Source organism: Periplaneta americana, chromosome 9 (genome assembly GCF_040183065.1).
Source record: "Periplaneta americana isolate PAMFEO1 chromosome 9, P.americana_PAMFEO1_priV1, whole genome shotgun sequence".
Taxonomy (NCBI): Eukaryota; Metazoa; Arthropoda; class Insecta; order Blattodea; family Blattidae; genus Periplaneta; species Periplaneta americana.
Window position 1 is genome coordinate 177,809,623 of NC_091125.1, and position 26,982 is coordinate 177,836,604.

Consider the following 26,982-nt stretch of genomic DNA (forward strand, 5'->3'; position numbering starts at 1 on the left):
TTTTCGTGCTTCAGCCCAGAATTCAGGCGGGGGGAGGGGAGGTTGATGTGCCAATGTAGTTTTCCAGAATATAATAATATTCAAAACATTCTCTAATAGGAGGGGCCTCTGATATTAGCTCTGCAAAAAATCTGATATCGGTACTTCTGTTGCTGGTAAATAAGAAAGAACGAAATATAAAAATTTTTAACCACTTTCGAATTTCAGGTGCTTTGTGTCTCAGATGCTGGTTTGATATACTGTTTGTTTCCTTTAATTTTCCAGAGCAAAAACTGTCCTAAGCGAAATTTACACTCTGTAATTTTAACACTGGGAACATTTATTTTGGCAGCATGTGTGATGCTATTTCATAATATAACAAGAGCTTTGAAATGATTAACTGCTAACTACTTACCTGGGTGAAGCGGTTCCTGTGATTTCTGAAGTGAAAACCGTTCAATTTATAAGGAATTTTTTTGTGGAGATGCATTTGATTGTATATGCAAGGTGTAAAAGTGCCTAAACTAACTGACCCCAGTGCTGTCATGGAGGCCACACGAGGCCATATATTGTATGGAACCTACAATTTTTTTTTAATTAATCGTATGGGGAAATGAAAATTTTGTCTGTAAGGAGCCATGCGGCATATGGGTGCCTAAGTTTTGTACGTGGAGATCTATACAGATCTTAGATCATCTCTTCCTGTTCCTACTGTACCTACCGCCTATTTTGTTTGATGTTCATAAACAAAAATTATCCACCTCTTCAGCACTGGAATCCAGAATTATATAAAATAATGGTTGAAAAACAAGAAGTGCTGCAAATATACACTCCAAGATTCATCGAGACAAGTGTGCATCTATGGTGGTGCTACATGGTGTATTCTTTAAATCAAACTTGTACAATTAAATTGTAAAGCAAAACAATTTCTTTACTTCTTCTTTAATATTAAAAAAAAATAATTAAATGACAATTGGAGAAATAGAGAGAGGAGAGTAAAATATATTTCAAGGGAGAAAACAAGGGGTGGGGTGTATGGCCAAGAAAAAAATTACCATGACAGCACTGACCAAACCTAACCTGTTACAGACTCATGTATGTAAGGTGAATAAGCTGAGTATGAAGGAAACTACCTCAGCGCTAATTTAACTCTTATAGATGAACTATATAAAGAACTTCAAGTGTCAATATTGTCTCTAAGGTTTCTGTGTAACAAACTTCATTTAGAAATGCCCATCTGCGATTATGTTAACTGTAGAAGAAGGAAGAAATATTGTCGTCATATGAAGTTACTCAAATTTCCAATTAAGGACAAGGAAAGGCTACAAAAGTTATTTTTGATTTCACCCTTATAAATTGAACGATTTTCACTTCAGAAATCACCGTAACTACCTCAGCACTAGTTTCAGTAATTTAAGGACCAGTATAAAGTAAATTTGATTAAAGTGAGAAAGAAATTCGTAAGGGAGGCGGTCAGGAGGGATTGAGGTTGTCTACTAATTCGTTGCAAACAACTATTATAGGCTATTTCATTTGACTAACGATGATTTATAGAGAGCAAAATACCTACAGTAGGGTAAAGAATCTAAATCAGTACGTTTGAGAACGGATATAAAAGTGTCAGGAAAATAACAGAATTACCGTAATTGCAATTAACTCTGCATTGGCAGAGAAACCGCACAGGGTATCGTAAATCTGCTGAAAATTAGAAAATTGTGTAAAAAAATGCATTCAGAGCGAATTTTCCAGCCTGATAATATCTCGCCCACGTTATGGACATAATTCAATACCGTAAGACTGATATAAAACGAATACCGGTACTAGAACAATTTGTTAACCAAAGACGATGTTCAGTAGTTATTTAACAACATACAGAGCAAATAAAAACACAAATGCATATTCTAGCAATAGTTCAGATGAAAAGAAAATGATTAGTACGACCGCTTATTCGTAAAAAGAACACTGCCAGCTGTGTAGCCTACATGAAGCAATATATCAGGTCTACGTTATGAACACGTTGAATTTAATGTGGACCAGAAACGTACAGTTATTATTTATCTGCTTCCATATCGCATCATATAATACACCTGTAAAATGAAAACATATAGGCCTAGAAAAGAGGAAACATGTTTGGGGGAGGGAGTTGTAATTCTTCCCCTTTCGGATAAATTTCAGAAGAGGGATACCTGCTTTTCCTTCATATTCAAAATTTGTAATCTTGTTCACACAAAATAAATTAGTGCCTTTTCGTGAGCATCATGATGTGCATTCAACAAACGCAGACAAATCTGCTCTTTTTAGTATTTTGTGATAATTGTTGCTAGGGAGGTATTGTATACTGAAAATTAAAAACAATTAGATTTCGTACATCAAATGATGACAGATTATATATTGAACGCAAACAACATTATATCAGCCATGTACCAAAATGTCATCTGTGTGTGTTGATGAATTTGGGTAAAACAAGCTTCTGTATACTACAATTTAGCGACACATCAAAGTCTTATTGTAACATAACCTCACATTGCAATGAGAAAGAAATTTGGAGGTGGCATGACGTAAAAAAGTCATCCCACGGTCGTATTACTCTATGTACTGTTCAGGTACTCTGCCATCTAGTGTTTGTTATTGCAAGCTCATTTCTCGACACTAGCGACGCATAGCGTCCGTTATTTTCCAGTTGCGTCTAAATTTAATATAAGCTTGAGCAATCTGTTTTATATATGATCTAGGGTTGTAGCCTTTTTTTTCCACTAGGTGTTGGCAACACTGGGTACGATGCCAAGCCAATATGGCGTATGATGTTTTGACGTAAGTTAGAAGCATTAAGTGGTGGCTGAACCAAGTGCTTATCAAATAGTGATATGAATCGAGTGATTAGTCTACACGTAGGTAATTGTTTGGATTACGTATTAAACTTTTTTCTTCTCTGTTGTGACATCGGTATCCATGTCTTGCTGTTGATCCATTGCACAGAGATCCGAAACGCAAATCCAGCTGAACAAAACAACTTTTCTCCTATGTGAGAGAATTTCATGAAACTTTGTAAAGTAGTTGCAAGTAGTATATTTGTTTTGTATACAAACTCTGATTACGTTTGTGTAAGGGAAACTACCCCTTATTTTGGGGATGCTTTAGGAAAAATTAATAACTTTTCTCCAACGTAACAGATTTTCATGAAACTATAGGTACTAGTGGTTGTCAGCACTCGCTGAAGTGGGTAAAGGCAAAGCGGAGCAACGTGATATGCCCCGTCGTGCAGCAGGAAGAAGAGAGAGCATACCCGCCAGCAGCCACGGATGCACCATAGTGCACTCTCTTCTCCGCAGGGAAGGGACGCTAGCCCGAGGGTGCAGTGTGCTGATGACCGCTGCTCTATACAGTAGTTACAGGTAATATATTTGTATTATATACAAACTCTGATTACGTTTGTATAAGTGAAACTACTCCTTACACAGGAATGTTTTGGCAAAAATGAATAACTTTTGTAGTAGTATAGCAAAGCGCGTGTACTGGTGCAGATTTTTTATAGTGGCTAAAATATGTCGGAATATATAAAAGATAGCCTAAAAATGTATTAATATTTAACACCATATTTTCAGAGTACTCCTAATATACTCAAAGTACCCCCAATAAACCCCAAAGTACCCCCAATATACTCCAATATACCCAAAAATAAAAATACACGTTTTTAGAATGTGGATAAGGGCATAAAGGAATTCAAAAATGGATATCAGGCAAGGTTAAACGTGGTCAAGGATGAGAATGGTGACTTGCTTGCAGACGCTCATTCAATCCTGAACAGATGGAAAAACTATTTTGGACGACTCCTAAATATATATAGGCCAAATAGAAATGATCGGGACGAAATTCAAATACAAACTGCTGAGCCATTTATACTCGAACCCACACTTTCTGAAGTCGAAATTGCGATAGAAAATCTGAAAAATTATAAGTCTCCTCCAGGTATCGATCAAATTCCAGCAGAATTAATACAAGAGGGTGGAAGCATATTATCTAAAGAAATTTATAAGCTTGTACTTGCTATTTGGGAAAAGGAAATTGTATTAGAACAATGGAAGGAGTCCATAATCGTACCTATCTTTAAGAAGGGGGACAAGACTAACTGTAGTAACTTTCGAGGAATATCACTTTTGTTGACGTCGTACAAAATTTTGTCCAATATTCTTTTGAGAAGATTAACTCCATATGTAGATGAAATTATTGGGGATCATCAGTGTGGTTTTAGGCGTAATAGATAAACTATTGACCAGATATTTTGTATTCGACAGATAATGGAGAAAAAATGGGAGTATAAGGGTACAGTGCATCAGTTATTCATAGATTTCAAAAAGGCATATGACTCGGTTAAGAGAGAAGTTTTATATAATATTCTTACTGAATTTGGTATTCCCAAGAAACTAGTTCGATTAATTAAAATGTGTCTCAGTGAAATGTACAGCAGAGTTCGTATAGGTCAGTTTCTGTCAGATGCATTTCCAATTCACTGTGGGCTAAAGCAAGGAGATGCACTATCACCTTTACTTTTTAACTTTGCTCTAGATTATGCCATTAGGAAAGTCCAGGATAACAGAGAGGGCTTGGAATTGAACGGGTTACATCAGCTGCTTGTCTATGCGGATGACGTGAATATGTTAGGAAAAAATCCACAAACAATTAGGGAAAACACGGGAATTTTACTGGAAGCAAGTAAAGAGATAGGTTTGGAAGTAAATCCCGAAAAGACAAAGTATATGATTATGTCTCGTGACTAGAATATTGTACGAAATGGAAATATAAAAATTGGAAATTTATCTTTTGAAGAGGTGGAGAAGTTGAAATATCTTGGAGCAACAGTAACAAATATAAATTCTATTCGGAAGGAAATTAAACACAGAATAAATATGGGAAATGCCTGTTATTATTCGGTTGTGAAGCTTTTATCATCCAGTCTGCTGTCAAAAAATCTGAAAGTTAGAATTTATAAAACAGTTATATTACCAGTTGTTCTTTATGGTTGTGAAACTTGGACTTTCACTTTGAGAGAGGAACATAGGTTAAGGGTGTTTGAGAATAAGGTGCTTAGGAAAATATTTGGGGCTAAGAGGGATGAAGTTACAGGAGATTGGAGAAAGTTACACAACACAGAACTGCATGCATTGTATTCTTCACCTGACATAATTAGGAACATTAAATCCAGACGTTTGAAATGGGCAGGGCATGTAGCACGTATGGGCGAATCCAGAAATGCATATAGAATGTTAGTTGGGAGGCTGGAGGGAAAAAGACCTTTAGGAAGGCCGAGACGTAGATGGGAGGATAATATTAAAATGGATTTGAGGGAGGTGGGATATGATGATAGAGAATGGATTAATCTTGCTCAGGATAGGGACCAATGGCGGGCTTATGTGAGGGCGGCAATGAACCTCCGGGTTCCTTAAAAGCCAGTAATTAAGTAAGTAAAATTGAGCCAATATGTGCCAGAAATGAGCATAAAGTGTTCAGTATTTAGCAGTTTAGCCCAAAGTGACCCCAATTACCAAAAATGGATACTACTAGGCGTCACTCTTCTTCACTCGACTCATCACTGGACTTGTTATTATCTAATTTATCTTTGAACTCTTCAGTAAAATCTTGTGATAATTTTTGTTGCTTTCTTATCCAATACCAATCTACTTTATCTTGAAACTCGCGTATAAAATCTTGTGATAGTTTTTGAAATTCAGATATTTCCTCCCAATCTACTTTATTTTGATAGTCACTTATAAAAACTTCTGACAATATCTGACACCCTGATGTCAGAGTCCAATGAACTTTATCCTGAAATTCTCTAATAAAATCTTCAGATAATGGTACGCATTCACAAATTTCCACCCAACCAAGTTTATTGTGAAACTCTCTTATAAAATCTTCTGAAAATCTTTCACTAAGGCATAAACGACTCCACTTTATTTTATCTTTGAATTCTCTAATAAAATCTTCATATAGTTTTGCATATTCAGCAACAGACATATTCCAATCATCCTTTTCAAACTCTTTGGAAACACATGTTTTTAGTTCCGGTATAAGCTTATTATACAGATCAATTAATGCTCTGATTGGGATTTTAGATATGATGTGATGATCCATTTACATATAAAAAAAATTAGACAAATACGAGATCGTGTTTGGTCTGGTTATTATATAGATCCTTTTTGCCTCTATATACAATTTGATATTATCGATAACTTGTGCTTTTATAATGTTCATTAGTTAACAGCTTGGCATAGCGATCAGGCAATAGTAATTTGTATTTATTATTTAGCATAAGCTGTGCTCTATTGCCGTGTACTGTGTTTATAATTTTGCCATCAGTAATATATTCGACATTGAATTAAAGATCAGTCAACTTGATGTACTCTTGCGATGTATTTAGCAATTCTTTCACTGCTTGGGCATCCATTACTGGAGCTGACATGAGAAATTTTTGCATTGCGTCATGATAGTTTTGTTGGTTATGATCTGTATTCATTTATATGATAAAAATTTTTAAATAAAATGTGTGTTACAGGAATAATATATCAGATAGTCACTACTGTAGATGATAAGGTATATGTAGGGTGTACTACAAGACAATTACATGAAAGAATGATTGAGTGATTCAAAAAGGAAAGAAAACATACCACTATATAAGCACATGAGGGTAACAGGAATAGAACATTTTAATATCGAACCTATAAAGGTAGTAACAGTAGAAAATAAAAAGAAACTAGTTGATAGAGATTATACAGAAATACGTAAAATTGATAAAAGTAAATCTCTTAATGCACATGGGTATTGGTTAGATCAAGAAAAAAGAAAGTTATGTGAGTGTACCAATGAACGTAAAGGAAAAAATGTTATGTAGACTTAAACATTATTATAAAAATAAAGAAAGAGAAAACACATTTAAAGAATTGTGTTGTATAGGAATTTAAATTTATTTGGCTAAACTATAATGACCATAACAAGTCGTGTAAACTTATCTAGCAAATATTTTTTATCATCATAGCAACTCAGCGCAGTCTTTCGTTCTCTCACTGTAAACATCTTGAGCTTGCTAGATTCTCTTCTATTGTCTGTGTTGTATTGAGCAAGCAATCTTTATAGTTATTATATTTAATGTGCTCATCGTTTGCTTTCTTTATACCCTTGCACACTTTCTTCTCCATAGCGTTAGTTTTGAATGCATACATTTTCGAGCGTAAGCCAACAAACTCTCTAATTCAACTCGTCACTTTTTTATTTACCCTAGGGATATTTATTGGATCGTTATCTGAATAATCTGAAGTGTCGAAATATTCTTTATTATCTTTAATATCCTGGTAAGAGTCATTGCACTCTACATGTATAATAAAGGAGTCAGTATCTGTCTGGAGCAGCTTTACTTTTTCTCCATACATTTTCCTGAGATACGTATAATAGAACTTATACATAAGCAACTTTGATAGCTCGAGTATAGCAAACCCACCAAAGATTGGCTTATTTAATTTTACTGTTAAATTTTTACCATGAACAAGAGTCATGTCTTCATTAATAATGGTTCTATGCTGAAAGTTTTTAGAGTTTACCAATTTTAAATAACTCTCAGGTGATTTTGTAATGTTACAACGTATGGTTTACAATGTATGGTTTTAGCCACTCTTTTTGTGTGTACTTTATACTAGTTCAACCCCCTCACTCATATACTCTTTAAGTAGTCTGTAGTCGATTATGTAATGAGTTTTATCATTTAGGGTATGGCCACACGAGCTACATTTGTAGCAAGTTTTCTGCGACAAATGTAGCTGGAATTATAGACTAAATGGAAGCGGCCACACGGAGCAGTAAATGTAGCAAGTTTGGCGTATCCTAAGGTCGTGTCGCAACTCGAATGGGTCCGGGTCCATTTCTTCTGCGACATTTACTGCTGTTGGGTGACACGTAGCGACATGGGTGGCTACACTTGCAGCTACAAATGTCGCTGCGATGTGCGGTATGTCAGTATGTTTGTCATTTCGTTTACATATTTTATGTAGCCAGGTCATCATTTCTTCTAACCTGGAAGTATTTGACTTATCTGCCTTTGGTTTTCTTCGCATAATTGTTGCATCCAAACATGGCACAATCTGGCATTTTGTAATTTTTAAATTACACGTAGGAAAACCTGTATAACCTCTTTTACATACATTTTTTAATTTTACAATAATAATAATAATAATAATAATAATAATAATAATAATAATAATAATAATAATAATAGCAAGAATGATCAGCGATAAAGTCATTAATAAAGTGTTATTCGTGTGTCTCTTTAATCAACGAAAAACTTTCAAGTTATTTAAATATGCTGTAAAGTTATTCTACAAAAATTCCCTCTCAGTAGACTACCCGCACGTAATAACAATCCTTTATTAGGGAAAATTAATTTTAGAAACAACGAATAATTATAGTAATAATAAAATAAATCTTAGAGGCAAGCGTCCGACATGTTAGGCCTATTCGTGACCAATAATTTTCCACCTTAAACGAATTAACATTGTTGTTAATTACTGGGAATTTCTTACTATGAAATCCATATTTTTAAACTTTAAATTTATATTTATATATTTATTTTCGCTTTAGTAATTCCCAAAGAAGACTCAGCGAGTCAAAGAATGTACAAGTCAAAAGATTTTTATCTACTAACTGACAATAAATAAAGAATAAATATCATGCAAAACAAAACAAAAAAATTGTAGTAAAAGTACAAACAACCATGTAAAATGAATGGCCATGCTTTAATTTTTTAGGAATGAGATAGAAAGCAAAAATCAAATGTAATGTAAAGGACACATAGATTAAGACTTCAAAAACAGTGAAGTAACAAATCAAAGTTATTCATTTTACAGTAGAGAATTAGAATAATTTAGTGCAATGTAAATTTACAAATGCGTGTGGATACATGTGTAAGATAATTTTAAATACTATTTTCTTAATCTTACTCCTGGTTTTTGTTACTTCACCAGAAGGAAAAGTAAATATCGTCACTAAGTTCCATTCTGATAATTGAATTTGCAGCCAGGCATGCAACACCTTGGCATTTTATTCAGGCCTAATGTATTCAAAAATAAAACAAATGACATTGATGCGTGCAGTTATGAATTAGCTATAAGATATCGCAATTTGTACCATCCTGCTTATCTTATCTTTTGTTTGTCAAACACTTTATGAGACATGTGACTGTAACATACCTTGAGATTCATCTTTCAGTTTCCCCCTCCCCCAAAATTTAATAATCTGATAAACGTGCTCTATCGTGTATAAGAGAACGTAAACTCTGTTTTCTATTGAATAAGATATACAATGGGAAAAAGGCATTCTCAGATTTGAAGGAAACTCCGTTTTTTTAATGGTTGAAATTCTCAGTATGTATATGTAATCATAACAACAGAATCAACTTGTGTTTATGAGGGAGTGAAGTAGAGAGGGAGATTGACTTTTAGATGGGAAATTATTAACATGATAGATTTATAATGATACGATGCCAATATATATGACATATTTTGTTACTAACAATAGGGTGTCAATAAATATTGCTTCGTTTATGTATAGTCCAGGCTAAGTTGCCCTATTTTTTGACTCTCTTCTTTAAAAGTACATACATTTTTCTTCTTTCAATTTCGACCTAAAGAATTCTTCAATAATAAAATGTGTAGAAAAGTGTTCCAGCAAACCCTTCACAGCAATTTTGTTTGGTAAAAAAACGTACAATTCTTTTCCAGGACAGACCTCACAAATCAGTATTGTTTATAAAGACATTTCCACTTTGAGTTGTATTTTGGGATATAAGGGTCAAATTTAAATTGCCGCAATGTCCAATAAGCATTCTGCAAAACCAAGAAAAAGAGAACTTTTGTAATAGATGTGTTTACTTATACTCTTTTCAAAATATCGTTCTTTGAGAGTACATATTTTTTCTTTCTTTCATTTTCGACCAAAGATATCCTTCAATAATAAAATCTATACAATAGCCCTTCACAACAACTTCATTTGTTAAAAAAAACACAATTCTTTTACAAGACAGATCTCTCAAATATGTTACAAACAGATTGCCTGTTTGTATTGTGTTGTGTTTTGGGTCATGGTTAAAACTTCTTTTTACTTGGAGATGCTTTAGAAATTCATGTATTGACAAGGGAAGAGCATGTCTAATCTATTGTAAATCTCTATGACCCTTCTACAGAACCACGAGAAATTAGGTCTTCATACAGCCTTTCAGCAAACCCTTCACCCACATCGTACTTCCGATTGTTACTGATGAACAATATTGCCTGTTCTAAAATCAACACAGGAATAAAAGTTAACTTTATGGCACTGCTATAAATTTTCGTACAATTGTGTGTGACCATAATAATGTACACTAACAACACATACAAAGCAACTTTGGCTTCATAATCCATCTTGGAAGAAAGCTTCCACTACACTATTGCTGAGTGCTGCAAAACGCAAAAGAACTAGCTACAAATGTCGCTACGTGTGGCATGTCATGTGGCCACACATAGCGACATTTAACACAGAATTGAGCAGTAATTGTCGTGCCCGTGTGGCCACCCATTTTGCGACAATTACGGCAGCTACATTTATAGCAGAAAACCTGCTACAAATGTAGCTCGTGTGGCCTTACCCTTAGAGTACACATGAGCTTCTTGTTTTTATCTGATGGTTTAGATCCCAACTTTTGATTAATCAACCATTTTTGAAACTCTGATAGGTCATTGAAGTTTGGTGCAAAATGTTCTGGTGCGGGTATAATCATTGAATGTGTCGTGTAGATGTTCTGGTATTGTAAGATCAACTACTAATGAATAACCTGTGTCGCTTTCATCATGAATATTCATAATCTTTTCTTTGACAGGTGTATGTCTTTCTGTGTTATCCATTTATGGTCTTCAACGGGCAGTTTTCTAGACATGGCCCACCCATATAAATTGTTGGCATCAAGGTACTGTCCGTTATTCAGGAGAAGACGAGCGGAAAGAATGTGACCTTGTTGAATATCGCTGTTGATTATTATAAACATCGCTCAGATAAGCATCCCAGTAGCCGGGTTATTACTGTGCAGGAAACATGAGTAACAATGCGTATGGAAATTAAAGCTAAGTTGAACAGAAGGAGACCTAATGTTTCCGCTTACTGCAGTACAAATATTGGACGTGTTGTCTTACGTTATCTGTTCACATCCCTTCCTCCTCAGTCCGCTCTCGTCTTCTCCTGAGTCACCAACAGTACACGATAAAGCTTACGTGTTTTTTGGAATTGTATATACTTATCTCTTCGGCTTTCTTTTTTGATAGTTCAACAACCTTATCTTGTTTTGCATCATAAAAGTAGCAGTTGTTTGCAACAGCATGTGGGTTGCTGACCATACTGATTCCACCTCTAATACCCTCAGTCATTTTTAGTTTTCCAACTGGTTTTACTTGTGTTGTTTCCATATCTAGAGACACTGTGTATGGATGAAATAGTTCAGCTCCCATTGACTTATACTTTAGGATATTGTTTTCTTTTGTTGGCATCTGTATTATGACCTGCCTATTATCATCATCATTACACTTTAAAATATGTTAATTATAAGTTTCCTTGTTATTTAATCTTTTGGACAGGTATCAGTATGTTGGTGACTTTTGCCACTAACGAGTGCACTATAATTTTTTATTCCTACACAGTGATGTAAGGCGGCCGGGTAGCTCAGTTGGTAGAGCGGCTGGCTACGGACTGGAAGGTCCGGGGTTCGATCCCAGGTGGTGACAGGATTTTTTTCTCGTTGCCAAACTTTCAGAATGGCCCCGAGGTTCACTCAGCCTCCTCTAAAATTGAGTACTGGGTCTTTCCCAGGGGTAAAAGGCAGTCAGAGCGTGGTGCCGACCACACCACCTCATTCTAGTGCCGAGATCATGGAAAGCATGGGGCTCTACCTCCATGCCCCCCCAAGTGCCTTCATCGCATGTTACGGGGATACCTTTTACACAATGATGTATAGCACTTGTGCTTGAGGAGGCTTCGCTGACGATACCATCTGAGTTGGCTGCTACAGCTAATATGTTGACATGCTTTTTGTTTGTCAAATCAAAGCTGTTACTTTTGTGGAACGTATGAAGTTCTTCACCATTTTCATTATTGATTCCACATACATTAATAGATATGTTTAAAAATGTCTCGTATATTTCAATGGTTTTAGCTGTTACTGCAATAGGATATACCATACACAATTCATTGTATTTTTCGATATTATATTTAGGTGGTCTATCCTTGTCTTTTGCTACAGGGTTTAGCATGCTATCTAGTGCATACTCAAAGTATCCTTGGTCTTCTTTATTTGCGCATTTGAACTTATTAGTTTTCACATTAATGTAGCATTGTTTATTTTTATCCACTGAGGTAGTTCTGTCCACGTACCGCCTCTTATTGGTTGATGAACATCTCTACTCAACACAGTGTATAAAATCCTATCAAATCGATATTTTGTGTTTTTAGCTGCCCATTCTTCGAACTCTCTTAGGATCTCATTTGTTGCTAATTCATATATAGTACCAAGTCTGTTTATAGATGACTTTCGAATGCTAAGATTGGACATCTGCTATGCCACGGAGCAGTGGTTAATACTTCTCCAGTTGCTGGGTCTATAATATGATGTTGAAAATGTGTGGTGAGATGGATGAGTAAGTTTGGGTGTTCATTTAAGCCAGTGGTTATGTATCTAATAACCCGATCTCTTACCTCATCAAAGTGGATATTAAGATTCTTATCATTATTTGATACAAATGGAAAGTCGGCGACCATCCCATTAAGCAGCTGTGTATTCTCTTATGATTCGATTTATTTTTTCTCTCTCAACAGCTTCTTCATTTTCATCAATTATGGCATTGCTAAATGGTGGTTGGTATCTCTCACATGGTTGTGGAAATGTATCGTCACCAGGACCTACTGTAGAAAATGGCGGTTGATATCTCTCGCGCGGTTGTGGAAATGTCTCATTGTCATTAGGGGCATTAGCAAAGGGAATTGTGGTGCAGAACACCACAATTCGATAACATTGTGTAGGTTTCACAGTAATTTAAAGCATCTTTTGAAACTTCATATATATATATCTTTATATTGTCATGAATATTCAAGCGTATTTCTTTTTGGAAAATTCATTTTGAAATTTAAAATATGTATATTGCAAGTACTAATTAGTGTTATATTATGCCTGTGTATGGCAGTTAAATATTTTCACTGTTTAACAGTAAAGGAGCCATCGTGGGCGTTATTGCATGGAAACGATTAAAGAGATTAAGGTACCTGATATGGATTTCATGGCTGCATGCACTTAAATGTTATTTTTTTATTTAGTTTGTTTCTGAAAAGTAAAACTGCCATTGTTGAGACATGTAGTAATGAAGTTCATCATTTTGTAAATCCTAGAAACATGATTACCTCCATTCTCCCTCAGGAATACTAGATGCCATCTTCGAAGACTGTAGTGTGACGGAGGATATTGTGGCGAAGAATTCGAGATAGGAACCGTCATGGTATTATGATTAGGCCTAGTTATGGAGATATTAGAGGCTGTACCCAAAAGTCATGTGTCATAGTTATTTTGATCCATAGAGCGTAGTAATTGGAGTTGAATGTCAAGAAACCAACAGTGTGATGTGTGCGACATGTACCTGTCTTGGTTTCAGTGTAAGAACTGCGAAGAAAATAACTGTAGCTGGCTTGTTTTCAAGTACTGTACTGTGAGTTTTCTGTGCAGTGTCCCAGTTCCAACTAATATATCTTTCGCATTGTGATGTTTACATAGCCTGCTGCGCGACCTACCCGTTGTCCGGCATTGATGTAAATCTGTGTGCGACAAAAGAGAAATTTGGAATTGCGGGATGTTCGACAAGGACATGTAGGAGGTACAGTCTGAGCTTAAACCTGTGCATACAGAAATAATTACTTGCCCCATTAGACATTGGGAAAACACTGCAAGATAGAGTATTGGTTCCTATCTTATTTCATGTGGTCTATTACTCCCTGGTCTTCGAAGACAGCATTTAGTATTCACTCTGTGAATCTCTTAATCATCCTTGACTCTTATTCACCATTCTTCATCTTATCTTCCTACTATTCTTAGTATCGTTCATTTTGTATTGTAGCATTAAAATCTCCAGTCATTATCAGATGCAACACAAATAATGGGCTTCATTGTAAGTACGAGACTGATGGGCGAAAGAACTTGCTATACTTCTCTGTTCTTCTATGCCCCTTCTTGTTCCATGGCTTCATTGGTATGTCCGTGTTCAGCTCCATTTTGTGTTGGAGCTTGTTTTTCCTGTGCGGCCCAAGTCTGTCTCTCGCCCGTAGCGAATATACCGTAGAATATGGCCCCGAAGAGGTAGAAACCGCTTGCAATGTAGAACACGATCCGCCATTCTGAAAGTTTCTGTTGAGAAGAAATAACACATTTCACCTAATGGCATGCAGTAGCAAAGAAAGCAATGAGTGAATATTTGTAACAAGTTTAGTGTAAAATGGATTTAACGACTTTTCATCCGCACCTCATTTTGCCAGCCTGAAGACGAAGGTAAAGAGAACCTTCGAAATGTTGCGAATTCTGTATGCATCACCAATCCTTTTCCGAGTAGACAAGGACGTTTATTTTTCGGCTGACAATTTCCCTCAATTTTAGGTCGCTTAATTTTACTGCAGTTTATGCATCTTTCGTAATTTTATATTATTTTTTGCAGTTCAGAATTTCCTATTTCCTTTGTAAGATTTCTGTCTATGCTTACGTACATATCTGTTTATCTTCTGAGATATTCATCTTATCTTGTGGAATCCGGATATTATGCGTTTTTAAGAGGTGATTTTTCCACATTTCCCTGTGCATAATAGTTTTTTAATTCAACGTAAATGTATTTAAATCTTCTTGTTTTTAATTTTGTCGAGTGTAGTAAATCCTTTTACTGTTCAAAGATGCTTGTATGTCATTGCAATCTATTCCATATTTCAGACCAAATATAATAAAACCGGAACAGCCATTGTTTTGTAGAATTTTAGATTTGTTTCCTCTTCGAATTTTTCTGGTTAATATATTTGGTATTATTCCGCAAATATGTTCAAATTAATTTCGTTTATTCTTTATTTTTTCATTGTAATTTTTATCTTGCATTACAATCCAGATAATTAAAATTTCCAACCTGCTTCACTACTTCATTATTTAAAACTGTCTTTGATCTTATATTCTTTCCTCTAAAAGCCATATTCTTCAATTGAAATGTTAAAATTATGATATTTGAATAATTTATATACACTTATGTGTAGTTTATCATCATCATGAAGTAACATAACGCCATCTGCAAAGAGTAACATAATATCATGTGTAGGCTATTATTGTTATGTAATTTAATTGCACGTGGTATTTCTTCTTCTAGTCTCCGGAGAATGTCGTCCTGTAAATATTAAATAAAGACTGAGACAATTGCATCCTCACCTTAAGTCATTGTTATAATCATATCTCGAGACAGCCACCCGTCCATTTCCTAATCAATGTTTATCTTTTTCTTGATAAATATTCTTCAGTACAGTGCTTAGGATAACCTTCTGTTGTAATATTTGCCACAGTCTAATCCTACTTACTTTACTGAATCAACAAAAGCTGTATGTGTTTCGAGATTATATTCTCTTCTGTTTTCAGTTATTTGATTTATTGCAAATACGAGTATGTTACAATGCAGGAGCGTCCTTTTCTGAAACCCATTTGTTTTTCTAATAGTAATGGTTCTGCATTTACTTAAAAGTTTGTATATTTATAATTTTTGTCTAGGTCTACAGCTTATATCTGTATTCCAGAGTCTTATACCCCGATAGTGATGACATACCCTTTTTAAATATTGTGATGAGCATCATACCAGCTCTTTGGAATTGTTCTTTTGTAACATTTATTTAACATATTCAACAGTCTTTCATTAAGTTTCTTTCCGCCATATTTGAGCAATTCTCTGTTAATCCCGTCCGTTCAAGATGATTTTATGTTTTTCATATTTTAAAGAACATTGCAATTCTTCCTCAGTAGTTAGTTAAATCAATACACATACCAGTTACAGGTTGTTCTTTTGTTTCATCTTTATTCTCTTCATAATGTCTCAACCATTCTTCTGATATATTATTTATTCCAACTTTATCCTCCTCTTTCTTTTGCAATGTCTTAATTATTTTATAGGCAAACTGTTGCCTACCATGTACTGTACAGCTTGTTATAAAGTCCCTCCATGATTCTTGATATTCTCTTCTAACAATATATTTTGCAAGATTTCTTTCATCCTGATAATCCCGTTTTGATCCTTCTGTTCTATTTTGGAGATACCTACTTCTTAGGCCTATATGCTTCTTTTTAATTTAATCATTCTTTTCTTCGCTGTTTCTTCCTTTTACCAATTGCTTCATCTGTTGCTCTTTTATTGCTTCTTCTGTATTAGTCCATTCTTTGTCTATATCATATATAACTTTCAAGCTATTATTTCATCTTTCTGAATAAAGCCTCTTGATACTCTGTTGCTGTAGTAAATTTGTTTTGTAGATTATTTTGTTTCTTCTTTCATTTAATCTTTCCTCATCTTGTCCATAGTCCTATTTTTCATATAACCAAGCAATGGTGTCAATCTCTTCCTCTGTAATCTGTGGCACTGATTTTCTGTATATAATAATATAATAAATTAATGATCTCCATGTTTTCAGCAATGTATTTGTAACTTTAAGTTCGCTGAACGTTGAGAATTGTTGTCATTCTCATTTATGTTTTTCTCCAAATATTCCTACAATTTTTGGTATGAGTTGATTTCTGATCCTTGCGTTTAAGTCTCCTGCTGTAATGATATGTTGATTTGTATTGTCATTTAATTCTTCCTGAACTTTTCATACAATTCTAATATTTTTGCCCTTTTACTTCCTTCAGGCCTATATACTCCTACAACTACCAAGTGCCCTTTAGGTATTCTAAATGTTATTTTACTTGTACTATTCAGTTCCTCGTCCATTTCTCATCGACGAAGATTGCTAGTCCTTGACTTATGACGTTTGCCAATCTTAGCTATTTTATTTTATTCTTATTTTTTATTGCACTCAAGGCTCAAAGGACACCATTTATCGTCCAAAAGAGCAATACACACTCATACAATTAAAATAAGTAAACTTACAATTTAAATTAATAGGGAAATTAGACAGTTTTAAATAAAAAGTAACATACAATATAATCTAAGTTTGTAAATAAAGTAATGACAATACAGCCACATGTTTCTGTCTGTCTGTCTGTCTGTCTGTCTGTATACCTACGTGGTTCTGCACTATCATGCCTGCCACCATGGGACTGAGGATTCCAGGCAGAGAGGCTATAGTGTTGGACAACCCTAAGAGGACGCTGGCGTGCTGAGGTGCGATGTCCAGTAGGTTCACACTGCAACATTGTACACAGTGTCGTCCATATCTGTTTCTTATATCAAGTAGGCTACTTATTTCATCTTCTTAATTTTTAACAGGGGAAGCACTCTGCTACTGAAATTTCGAACAAGCTTAGATACCTGATAAATGAAGATAACGTGTAAATATATAATATCAACTGCAAGAGTTTCAATTATGTGAGTGAAGTAGTTTTTGTAATTAGGCATACATGTGAAATTTGGTAAAAAAAAATAGCAGACCTTGCTACTTGATTATTTCGTTCTAGTATAGCGCATATTACAATATGAAATAACTAAATATATTCGCACTAATAATAATATGGCCTACATTAGCAATATTTACTTCAGACTAGTCAACCTGATTGAGGCTAACGAAAGTACACTGGAACTGTCTTGTCAGACCAATAATGCAGAACATTTAACACACATCGTTCAAATCAAGCCGTGTGGACCACACGCCACTGTAAGTTGGTATAAATATTCATGGATTTAGTGTCTACCAATGTATTTAATTATATTATTTTGCTCTTAGAAAACTTACGCTTCTTCAACTACCAATTTTCCAAGTGGGCTTTATACGATTTTTTTTCCATTTTACTACTCAATATTTTCCAAGTAGTCTACACCTATATTCCTAATTCAGTGTTGAGAATGTGGTACATTCTGGTCCTAAAAGGCCTTCGACCTCGACCTCAGATGTAGTGGCGAGTATGTTAACTATTTTACCATCGGTAACGGCAGACGAAATAAGGACACTTTCCATGTATATCTCTCCAGGAATCTTAGTGCCACTGATTTATGAATGAAAATATGTTTGACTTCTTAAATAAGTCACCGTACAGTAATCTAAAATTGAAATATTTTAATACTCAGGTGGAACTGTAGAATGATTGACAAGTGAGCCACTGAACCGAATTAGTGTGAAGTGCTTAGTCAGGGTTGAGGCTCCTTACCAGAAAGAAGACCAGGAGAAACAGCAGGCTACTATGGAGATTGAGAAAGCGGCCAGCACGACTTGCGCATGCGTGCACTGCGACGCCACCAGGAAGCAGCTCATCTGCAGCAGGAAGGAGCCGCAGCAGTACAGCTTCCTGACCTGACAGCATTACGGAACAAAGAAACTAAACAATTGCAACTGTTCGCAGGTCTATGCTCTTGTTAAGACGTAGAGACTGAATTTGGACAAAATCACTCTTATCTGTCGGTGCGACAGCCCAGGAAGGGTCAAGGTCGACCTACCGAGATTTCCGTTTCGAACATTCCAAGTTTAAATACTGGTAAAAGTCGCTGTCCTAGGTGAACAGTGCATTATGAGTGAAGCATGCACACAGTGTAACATGAATGTCTCTTTCAAGTATAGATTTTTGTTAATAGAGGAATATTATAAACTAGCCATACTCGTGCGCTCCGCTGCCCCCGTTAGAAATAAATATAAAGTAATTACATAATTAAAATAGGACGTTTGATCCAGGGAACATTCGTGTTTGATAGAAGGATAAATCGTTTAATATGTTACTTAATTTAAATTGCATCCAAATAATTAAAATGCGATCATTTTGGTCCAGAGACACTCATTTGGTGCAATGACAATTCCTTTAACATGTTTCTTAATTTTTATTACATGCAACCATAGTTTAATGCAGATTCACATCATTTAGATTTAATGTGTATATTTTATTTTACTTGTTATAGGGTTTCCATTGAATTATGCTAATAACTTAATTTTAACCCTTGTTTTCTACATATTCAGTAAATGCCGCTTGGCCCACTATGGTTCTGAACCCTTCAAATAACTTAAATTATATTATATAATATTACATATTATATATTATATTATATTATATCAGAAATTACTGTAATAACATTATAGCATTATGTCCATCTAGAGAAACTACACTTTCCAATGGTGAAATAATAATTAATTATACAAATCGGTTAATTTAGCTTCCGATATTACTTCATACAAACACAGAAACATTCTCTGTAGGTTATCTTTAATGGCTTTCGATTGTTGCTGTCCAAGGCCCCTTATAGACGAAGTCATTTGTTTTTTAATTCATTACACGACCTTAGATGGCAGTTATTTCAATTTTAAAACTCATTTATCTCATTAAATATCAGTCCTATCAAAATTTTTCAAGGAATAAAACTTATCGCAAATTATTTTTAAAGAAACTTGTTATGTAACGTTTTTCACAAAAATCAATAATAAGCGAGATATTTCGATTTATTAAAATTCAGGCCCCCTTATAACCCCCCTTTTAAATAACGTATTTTGAATGCCATATAGCCTAAAATCTAAGTTACAACGTTAATTTATATTCCAATTTTCATCGAAATCCGTTCAGCCATTATCGCGTGAAGAGGTAACAAACATACATACAGACAGACAGACAGACATACAAACAAAAATTTCAAAAAAGCGATTTTCGGTTTCAGGGTGGTTAATTATATATGTTAGGACCAATAATTTTTGGAAAATCGAAAATTACCAGAAAAATGTCGGCTACAGATTTATTATTAGTATAGGCACCGTGCAAGCTCCTCTGGTGGCGACTGTTGTTACTAACTGCGGGACAGCAGCGATAGAGTTTTGCTTGAAGCGTATGAATATACTTAACATCTCAAGTTAAAATATGATTAGAAATATGGATGATCCTAAAAAGCGGAAAGGTAATGCAAATTGCTGTGTTCTTGGGTGTAGTAATGCTTATAGGAACACACCAACCAATATTGTTTTTATTCATTCACAAAACAGAAAACTGAAGCGCAACGACGCTAATTGTAGATCCAAGCAGTACGCAGACGAAAGTAAATAAGGCTACACTGCTTGTAATCATAGTATTATTATATACTAGGCCTAATATAAAAATAGACTGTATATAGTATTATGTTTATAAATAACCATTAAGTTAACAACAACAGGAATTTATCATTTGAATTTCAAAAAGTACGTAATTACTGAGTTCTTTACATATATATTATGTATAATATTAGCAACAGTAAATAATAATATACTTATTTTTAAATATATTCATATCGATATTTAATTCTTGATTTCAAGTGTTGATGGTTCACCTTGGAAACCAATACCCGCAACAAGAATTTGAGGTATTCATTTTATTAGGAACGAGATCAGAACACCCCCAAAACTAGCATACCGTTCCCAGTATTTTTTATAAAAGATTACAAGAAAAAGGCTGCCTCATCTCAACTAGCTCCGGAAAGGTACGAAAGAGACGCAAAAAGAGAAGAAAAGATGAAAATTTTTAATTTTTATGGAAGGTGAATGCTCAACAAGTGTTATTTCGAAAAATGAAGTAGCCATACTGGCAGAAGTAAATGAAACCATTCTTAGTGATTTTGTTTTTTCTTTCACAATTGAATTCTGTGAATTGTCTACTCAAGTGTCTATTCCATTACATGCCGAACTGAAGTCACATAAGAAATGTTATGACAAGAGTTCAGGAACAGATGATATGTTTAATGAAATGCCAGGTTTCCGAAATTATTCCACAATAAAATATGAGACAGAACTACCAGACTTAATGGGTTTCGACTATATTGTTAAAATTGCTGCCAATTGAAACACAATCCTACCCGTAGAATCATAAGAAATATTTCCAATTCTATCATTTAACCCAAAAATAGGTACCATAGATAGTCGAAACGCCCCAAGATGTAGACCATACATATTATTTTTGCAATTTTTATTAGTGAATTTCATATCGAAAGCTTTCGAAAAATTCTGTCCAAGGGTAAGATTAGTAAAGAAAAACGTCTACTCATATTTTCCAATTAAAATGAAAACTGGATTGTCGTATTCTGCTATGAGGGTGATGTTTGGAGTTAATCGTACAATTATAATTGTAATGTATTTTTTACCGCCACTTTAATGTTATTGACATCCACAATGGTTACTGTAATTTTAGATTTTGGCCTAGCAGAGAAAGTATTCAGGAAACAATGCCTGCAATATTGAAAAATGTAGAGTGACAATTAATTGTTCAGAAGTGGAACAGCCACCCAATGTGGATCAGGTGGTGGCCTTCAAATCTAATGCTACCGAGGCAGATCGAGTGACACATTCATAACAACTGATAGAGGATTATTGACTTTATTAGAAGGTGGTGATGAAGTCAGGTTTTCCCGGAATAATAACAAACCTCTCTGATAAAGGGATCATTGTTGTTACTCCACCGTATCTGCACGATGGTAAATTAACAGCTGAAGAAGTGGAAATTACTTACAGCTTTGCCAGTGATCTAATTCATGTTGAAAGGTGCATTCAGCGAATTAAAATATACAGTATAACATTTTACGCAAACTATCAATTGAACTGCTTCCGCATGTTGATCTTGTTGTTTATTCAACTGTCCAAAGAGAAGTCTGAACCTCGTAAGTGATACCAACAAGACACCACTTATGAGGCAACTAGGCCAGAATATCATGGAGTAGAGTGGCCAGTTCCTTTTCCCTTCCATTGCATATATCGCCGACTAGCTACAAATTACACTAGTCAGACTTCATATGCATACAAACAATATTGTTCTTCCTCTGACACATATCGTCAAGTGAGATGTACTGCCCGATAACAGATGTACATATCAGCCAGAACCTCAATCAGAGGATGTATGTTGATGATCTTGTTCATATGTGTTGTGTTTTAGAGAATTTGCAGTCGTCCATTATTCAGGAAGAGTAATTAAGACTACTTTTAGAATTAAATTACATTAAAATACGTAATTTATAGAGACATTATACACACAAATATTACACACGTCATGACATCAAATATAAGTATATCAATGTTTTAGTAATATGACTGTTCACCCTCATTCAATGGTCTGAAATCTGATTTAAATGCCAAACAACTTCACTGATATTTCAGGAACTTTGTAGTTAACATTTTTACACTCCTCTAGCAGTACGGTACTGAACTTTCCACTGAGTCTATAAAATAATTAAAGACTGGAGATTGCTGGGTTTGCAGTGAAAGACCTGCCCTTGGGCATAGCACTATGAATCAATGAACCCATTCTTACTAATATTACAACTTTTTATCGGCAGAAAGCCGCATGTAATTCTATATCACACATGACTAGTGAATGACTGCGAGCCTGTAGTTAATTAGGAATTGAGACACTGCGCGGCGCCACCAGTACGATTTTGAGACCCATGCACGGTGCCTATAGATGATTGTAATACGCATTTGAGACCCATGCACGGTGCCTATAGATGATTGTAATACGCATTTGAGACCCATGCACGGTGCCTATAGATGATTGTAATACGCATTTGAGACCCATGCACGGTGCCTATAGATGATTGTAATACGCATTTGAGACCCATGCACGGTGCCTATAGATGATTGTAATACGCATTTGAGACCCATGCACGGTGCCTATAGATGATTGTAATACGCATTTGAGACCCATGCACGGTGCCTATAGATGATTGTAATACGCATTTGCGCTATTTTATGTAGCTCTGTGAAGAATCAATTGCAATTATTAACTGCAGCGTTTCCTTAAACAGTATGATTAATGAAGGAAGTCGAATTTCCTAATTTTAGGATTACAGAAATGTCTTTGCTCTGCACACACGAAAACGATCATGTATTTATTTAAATTATATCGTTTAGGCCTCTCTTCTGATGACAGTTGTTAGATGTGCATATCATTTCCAAGTTAAAGGACTTGAATTACTGACAAAAGCATAGCTAAACCTTATGAGAAAGTATACTTCAAATTTGCGATATTCATTTTTTTTTGTAATAGCCTGACTTTTAGCACTATGAGAATCAAGTCAATATAAAAAATGCTGTTGCTTTACGTAATTAAAAGTATCGAAATGTGCCAAATAGTTTTAAATTTCAATGCGTGAAATAACTGATGGGATTTGAAGTAGTTTATATTAATTTAATAATTCTCATGATAATATATTTTTACAGCGAGCCGGTGCTTCTTCAACGAGTGAGTAAAACGAATGTTGAAACTGAGTAGAACAGAACACCCCTGTATAGTGGTGCAGTGCTGACTCACCTGTGTGACGGATAGCCTCGTGTCGTTACATAGCCAGTCGGCCACTCTCCCTGCTATGGGCCCCGTGATGCCCAGCAGCAAGTAGGGGAACCCGGTTATGAAGCCAGTCTCTTCCATCTGGTAGTGCAGTGTCTCTGCAATTACGTATCAACGACTGTTATGGCTGACATGCTTGATGGCAGTAACTGACTCAAGGATTAAAGTCTGGTTTGAACAATAATTTGAAATATTTTACGCTTCAAAATAAGTGAAAATGGTGTAGTGAACATGGAAGTGACTGTTCGCGATGGTTCAACGTTTTAATAATGGAGAAGGATGAACGCAAACTAAAAACTCGGAAAGGATTTATCCGAACACCCATAGGACTCAAAACAAATTGAAAATGACAAGAGAACCACAACCTCTATTTCTTCACCAAAATCCAGTACAAATAATACCTTCAACATTCAGCACAGAACTCTGTCAAATTACACATACGAAGAACTCAGACTGCTAACTCTAGAAACCATGAATACAAAATATCCTGAGGTAAGCTGGCTAAGAGTATTCACCGACGAATCACAGACAGAAAATCACAAAATGTAGGTGCTGGAAGTAAACGTTTTGCCTCATATGGACCAGTTGGACAATACAGAACAGCCTGTGATGGAGAAGTACAGCCATCAAAATAGCATTGCAACATGTAAACTGAAACCATGATAAATTTAAGGTAGCTGTTATCCTATCTGATTCAAAAGTGGCAGTTCAGTCCATAAGCTCTACTGGCCCACCTAGTTCAATGGAAGTAGTAGAATGTCTAACACTGTCAGAACTCTTGAGACGAAGAACAAAACTGTGGGTTTTCAGTGGATTCCGGGACACTGCCAAATTTGTCAATGAACAAGCAGATTGTCTGGGAAAAAAAAAAAAAAAAAAAAAAAAAAAAACGGAACAACAGTAACTTCGACAGGAAACTTCATATAACACAGTATATTAAGAATGAAGTAAAAACAAAACAAAAGAAGACTCATCACCGAGAATCTCTGCCAAACTATGGATAATGGACACTGAATATATATTTTTAATATCTGACTTCATAGTAGGTGTCGAGGGTAAGGAAGAGGAGGATGATGGTGGTAGTTGTATCCACAGATCTTGAATCTTGTGAAATACCTACATCCATTTGCAAAACGCCACACTGGTCAAGGAAAGATGCAGAAGCAACGTCTACACGCCCAACATGATTGCATGCCGCACTGCCTCCATGCTGACTGCCCACACTGCAATTCGCAACAAGTCAGGGATAGAGAACATCTTGAGCGCTGCCCAGATATCAGACCGCCAGAAAACAATATCCAGAAGGAACACTTTTCTTCCAGCAGGATAATCATCCGATACACACCGCCAACCAGATTCAAAGATGGTTTACGAGGAGATGTGATGTCGACCCAGTCGACTGGCCTCCAAAATCACCAGATATGAATCAGATACAAAATTTGTGGGCTGCAGTCAAAAGGATCCCATGCTCCAATTGGGCAGAACAACCACCCGTTCGGACATCTGAGGAATTGTGGGACAGAGTTCTAGATGCGTGGGAGGAGGTAGCCGAGAATTTAGACCTATTCCATAATCTTGTGGACTCCATGCCGCACAGAATGAGGGCAGTTGTTGACGCAGGTGCTTTGTGGACGAGATACTAGTCCCCACCACAGGCCTTTTTTTGTTAATATATTAAAAAATTGTTTGTTTTTGTTAATTTAATTATTTATTTGTGTTTGATATGCGTCCGGTTTTTTAGGATGTGAAACAAGTATTTTTGTTTATACAGGCCAGGTCTCACCTATTAATAATAATAATAATAATAATGATTTATTTTAGCTGGCAGAGTTAAGGCCGTAAGGCCTTCTCTTCCACTCAACCAGCAAAAAGTGTATATACATATGCATGAACTTACAAAGAATCCAACAATTTGATTGAGATGAGAGTTACATGTAAACAAAAGTTATTTACAAATTAAACAACAAAATACTATGAACTATTAATTAAACACTGAAATAAACTGTGTAGCAGAATTAAACTAAAATACATAGAATGTTAATATATTTCAAATAATATTAGATAATAGAAAGAGATTATTACGAGACAATTAAAATACAGCACAATCAGGATGATGTCTAAAGAAAAAAGTAACAATGTAGTCAGTGATAGTTTAAATCAGTATGATTGGAGTGAAATGCTAATAAGGTTATCTTTTAAGCTGTTCTTAAAGGTGTTTATTGTCTTGCAGCCCCTAATACTTTGTGACAAGGAATTCCATTGACGCGAGGTGGATATTGTAAAAGATGATGAATAACAAGATGTTCTATGAAGAGGTATACTTAGCGTGCCACAGATAAGTGATCTGGTATTTACGTCGTGGTTAGAGTATAGATAAGAGAAACGAGACGAAAGGTAATTTGGTGTTGAAGTGTGCAGAATTCGAAAGAGTAAAGACAAAGAGTGTAAAGTTCTACGTTCTTTAAGTCGGAGCCACGAGAGACTTGCGAAGGACGGTGATATGTGATCATACCGTCGGATGTTGCACACGTATCTGATGCACATATTCTGAGCTCGCTGTAACTTGACTGACAATTCAGAACTTAGGTCACTTAACAAAACGTCACAATAATCGAAGTGCGGCGTTACTAGGGTTTGCACTAGGGTAAGTTTTAGTTGCTGGGGCAAGAAGTTTCTCAAGCGACTCAAACAGTGAATGGAGGAACAGATTTTTTTTATCGTTTCTTTAACTTGAACATTCCAACTTAGATTATTATCAAAAAAGAAGCCAAGATTTTTTACGACAGATGAATAAGGGATTAGCGTGTTGTTAAGAGTAACAACTGAAAGATTACTGTTATTAAGGGAGTTAACTAAACGCTTATGTCCAATAATTATGGCTTGAGTCTTACTTGGATTAAGTGCAAGTCCGAAATTGGCCGCCCAAGTGGAGACAGTGGCTAGGTCACAATTTAACTTGTCAATCGATTCATTGATCGTATTGGGTCTGGAATGTATGTAAAGTTGTAGGTCGTCGGCATAGAGGTGATATCGGCAATACTGTAAGTTCTTTGATACGTCATTAATGTAGATAGAGAAAAGTAGTGGACCTAATAATAGCCCACAGGTGATGGGCAATAATATTTTTACAAGGCAGGCATAACGAAGTTTGTTAACAAATGTCATTTCACATTTAAACTAATAAATTGATTAAAAATTAAAATTAAAAAAAAAATAATAATCTTACCGTACTGGGAGGCGAACTCACAACCTCTGGTAAGGATGTCAGACATCTTACCACTGGGCCACACACTGCTCGTAAGGTTTAATACATTATAGACGGACGACTTTCAATGAAGAGACACCACAGCAATGCCTTGCAGTGGGTTACATATACACGAGTGAATTGTGCTGTAGAACTTAGCATTTCTATCGACCAAGAATAGGCCCATTCTTTTTGCCATTAACTTAAAATTTAAATG

General features: G+C 35.4%; 1 long non-coding RNA gene across 1 annotated transcript; it reads left to right on the forward strand.

The window, feature by feature from the left end:
* The first annotated feature begins 2,761 nt into the window (after positions 1-2,761).
* Positions 2,762-20,468, forward strand: LOC138706823 (uncharacterized). Its single transcript, XR_011334076.1, has 3 exons — positions 2,762-2,871; positions 3,168-3,371; positions 18,315-20,468. It is a non-coding gene; the product is annotated as an uncharacterized lncRNA (long non-coding RNA).
* The last annotated feature ends 6,514 nt before the right edge of the window (positions 20,469-26,982 follow it).